This window comes from Austrofundulus limnaeus, unplaced genomic scaffold, assembly GCF_001266775.1.
Source record: "Austrofundulus limnaeus strain Quisiro unplaced genomic scaffold, Austrofundulus_limnaeus-1.0 Scaffold253, whole genome shotgun sequence".
Taxonomy (NCBI): domain Eukaryota; kingdom Metazoa; phylum Chordata; class Actinopteri; order Cyprinodontiformes; family Rivulidae; genus Austrofundulus; species Austrofundulus limnaeus.
In genome coordinates this window covers 757,235-761,841 of record NW_013952655.1, presented here as the reverse complement: position 1 = coordinate 761,841, position 4,607 = coordinate 757,235, and positions in this window count along the sequence as shown.

The following is a 4,607-nucleotide window of genomic DNA, read 5'->3' as shown; positions in this document are numbered from 1 at the left end:
AACAAAAAACATACATTGAATTTAAAATTTTCAAATTGTTGTTACACTTTGGGATGAAAAAGGCCACATTCATGTAAACAAGAATTATAGTTTATACATTATATTAGTAGTTTCAAACACAAACTGTTTGCAAACAACAAGAAAAACTGTTAAAGCTAAGCTTTTCAGTTGAAGGTATAAAAAACAACAAAAATGAATCTCATATTAATTTGGGTCAAAGCTTCAAAGAGACACTGCAGAGAGACCAAAAAGCGAAACTACAATTTGGTTGTCTTCATTCTCTTCTCGTTTCCGCGTCTATATGTCATAAAGGCCTCTATCAAGGGACAATGGACTGCTCTGGAAGCTAGAGGGGGACGGGCTGTTGAGCGCCTCATTTGGATTTAAAGAGACAATATCAAAATGAGTTGATTTGAGACACACCTCAGCAAGGGGGTGAAAGAGGTTACAATAAGGAGATCAGATTCTATCAATTTGCATATCAAGGAAACACAGTTTTGTAAGTCAACTGAGCAGAGGGACTACAAAAAACTAAAAATAGCATTCAAAGGAAGCATATCTTCAGTATTAAAACCCTTATCTTGTCATCTAATACAACTATAGAGAAAGTATTTGTGTATGATATGATCACAGGATGCTCAAGTACTTTAGTTTATTTAGGGCCTCGATGTTAACTGCTAGCAAACTTTCCAGTCATCATGTTTGTCTTCAGTTAAATGGTTGAAGGCTGATATTTTGTTTTCCGTAAATGACTAAATAAAGACTGCTAACGAGTTTGCTGTTCCCCTTCTTTCCTGGTCTCTAAAGAAAAACAACTTAGTTTTACACTTTAGGATGAAAGGGACATCCTTAAAAAGCAAAAATTCAGCTTTAAAAACACAACTTGTATGTACCTGATGAAATGTGTTAATGTGGATAAGGTCTTCCTCATACAGTGTCTCCTAAATCTATGTGTCCCATTTTCTTTTTCTTCTGCCTTTTGTCGTTGTGTTTGTTTGTTGTGTTTTTTAAACCAATATTTGATTTGGAGTTTTGAAATGGCTTGTTTGTTGCTGTAAACTCACATCTCAAACTGAGAGGTGACAGTTCGTTGTCTGTAGCTGGTCCAAAACTGTGGAATGAACTATCACTACAGGTCAGACAGTCTCCTTCCCTCGTTGTCTTCGTCTCATTTAAAAACACACTATTACTCCCTTTCCTTTGAGTCTGAGTGAGATGGTGCAAAACCTCACTGTGTTTCAAAACTCTGTTCTATATGTACTGTAAACATGACTGCTCCGTGTTTTGATTTGTATTTTGACTGTATTTTTAATTGTCTTGTTGTGTCGTTCTACTGTACAACACTTTGGTTGGCCTTGTGCTGTTTAAAGTGCTTTATAAATAAAAGTGGTATGGTATGGTCCGGTCTGGTATGGTATGGTATGGTATGGTATGGTATGGTATGGTATGGTAAACTCTTCAGACTGTAAGGAAGTTAGCTAGAGGTTTCTGACAAACTTAAAAACTGATACTGATGACAAAAATTACATCACAATATCCTTGAGATTAAGCTGAAATGAAAACCTTTGATAATCGTTAAACATTTCAAACATAACTTAACAGTAAAGTCTTAAAGGTTGATTTTGAGACAYATTAGACAATCTCTCTTTTCTGAGTTTAGGTGAAGGTAGTTTTTGTAACCTTTGTCTGAAATGAAGCAATAATTTTTCATCTATTATAATCACATACCTTCAAGTTAAGTATTATCAGCAGGATTGTGTTTTGAGTAGTTCTTGCCAGAACATAACTGGCCCCAGAATAGAACTCTCTGTGATGTTATTATTGTTTAGCTTGTGTGTGCATGGGTGAATGTCTGAAAGTGTAAAGAGCTTTGAGGTCTGGAGGGACTTCAWAAAGTGCTCTATAAGTTCAGTCCATTTACCATTTATCTGTGCGACCTTCAGAATGCTTCCAGATAACCGGTTCACACACAGGAATGGGAGGAGGGAGAGGTRGGCTGAGCGTCACTCTACAAAATATYSATGGAGAGTTTGATATTACCAAGCCCTCAAGGCCAGGTAAAKGGGGTGCCTAATCAACAATCACAATTGTTTTAGAACAAGCTGACAGAAGATTTCAAAGTCTCACAGGAACTCTCAATGGCAAAAAAAATTCCAGTCAGCTGAATTTGTTGGTCGATCCTCACCTTTACCCGGGGCTCAACTTCACCAGAGTCTAAAAGCATTCCCACCAGCAGTTTCTGGAGCCACAACTGGTCTACGGTCTGCCAGGACAGCATCCAGCTTACAGTTCATCACCCCCAGCACCTCAGTTTGTGTGGTGGCCCKGCATAAACCATCACAGAGGGCTGGCAGTCTCCACAGGACACGAACAGCCACTAGCACTTTCTTTATTTCCCAGATAACTACCTCCTCCAATTGATAGAAATCCAGCTATCATTAATCCAAATATCCAAACATTTTCGACGTCCTCAATCGACAATTGAGCCAGGCACATGATCCTCCACTGAAGGAGGCTCAAAAAGGGAAGGGCAAAGGATTCCAAGGAAGGTGATGAGCAAAGTTAAGGTGGGTATGATGATATGAGATGGTGGAGTGTGGCAGGATGGAGCACCAGAGCTAATTCAGAGAGGAGGCCCAAGKAAGTAAATTCCAACAGCTAGGTAAATTGGTTCCAGGAGAAGTTCAAAGACACAGGTAGCTTAAATACACACAGGGAAATCACGGTTATTCTGAGAATTAGTTTAGAATATTAAAGAGCTATCACTTCTGTTATTAAAATTCCACAGAATGTTCCAGCAAGGAATGATTGTGCGTCAGGTGCTTTTGCCTTGGGCCTCTTCGGAGAATACCATCAGCAGGTGAGTAGAAATGACTCTGCCCTTGCTACCCAGGAAGCTGCAGAAAGAGGTCAGTAGCCAAAACAAGAATATCCACAATGATAAATGCTGTTAAAKACTAGGATAAGTCAGACATGTGACAATAAGTTTGTTCTTAACCATAAAACACAAGTTTACACTATTTGTAAACACTGAACTAGCATTGGATGTTTTCATAATTATAGTGATATTTCAAAGAACTGAAAACTGTTTCAAAGAAATTAGTCAAAACAACTTCTCTCCGGTTTCATGTTGTGTTTTTAATGACYGATCTGATCAAACTGAGGTGAGGTTCAGGCAGCAGTCCATTCAGTTTCTAGAGAATATTTTACACCAGGCCAACRTGAAATGAGCACATGAACCATTAGTTTATTTTAAGATGCACAATTCAGTTTAAATGATTTTAATTGGCAGAAACWGTCACCATAATAATTTAGTTCAGGAAGTTCAAATGGATACTTWAGAACATTTCAGAAGACAATGAGGAAATAGAACAAAAAAGGCGGAAGACAAAATCAGAATTAAATGAACTTATTGACAGAACGAACAAATTCTTGGTACAGAGACTTCAATTAGAAAATTTTGAACATAGTAATAAATCAGGAAGCTTTTTAGCTAACCAACTCAAGATACATAAGGAAAAAAACAACTATATCTAGTGTCAGAGATGTAACTGGGAACATTACTTATGATCAGGAAAAAATAAACAGTGTTTTTAGAGACTTTTATAAAACTTTATACACCCCAGAAATAAATCCATCAGATGAGGATATTGATCAGTTTTTTGGAAAATGTAACACATCCAAAATTATCTAGTAGTCGGTCATCAGAACTAGACTCCCCGCTAACATCAGCTGAACTCTTTGAAGCATTAAAAAGCATGCCTAATAATAAAGCTCCAGGTCCTGATGGTTTCCCTGCAGAATTCTMTAAGGAATTCTGGAATATCCTGGCACCAATATTTCACAGACTGCTAGAGGAGTCAGAGTATCAAGGCAGACTTCCAAAGCATATTTATTCGGCCAACAGTCTCTTATTGAAACCAGGCAAAGACCCTGTATTACCCACTAGTTATCRTCCRATTTCTCTAATAGCCTATRTGCCACGGTCATTAATGACGTATTTCCGGTAAAATTCTTGCCATGCTCCTCCCTTCCACTACCTGCTTTCTGCCTATGTTTTTACCGTTAGCTGCTAGTACTAGTCCGTGAAAAAGTTACAAAAGTTGAAGCATCTGTGAGCTACTGGTATYGAGTTCTGTTGTGTGCCGTTGTGTCCACTAAGCAGCACATACAATTGAGTAGTTAGTTTTTATGCATTTTCCTCTTGATGAGGAGGCAACAGCAGTGGATCATAGCATTACAAGGGAAAGTAGCCYATCAATTTGTTATGATTGGCTTTTTGGTGTTCTTGTTTGATGATTGGCTGCCTCATTGTTTCCTGCACCTCTGCACAGCTGAGGAAGATTCTCCTAATGAGCCACTGGGGCTTTATAAGGCAGCCGGACTGTCAGATCTTCGCTGATACATCTTACCATTCTGGCAGTGTTCAAGCCACACTCAGTTTCTAAGTTTTAGATATTGTACTTACCTTCATGTCCTGTTTTCTAAGGTGGATTTACCTCGCTGAGAGTTCCTCTCCTTGTGCCTGTAAAGAAAGAGACTTCCAATCAGGTTTAACAATCTTTTCCTCCTGCCAAAGCCAAACGCCTCAAACGCCTCTTCAAGTT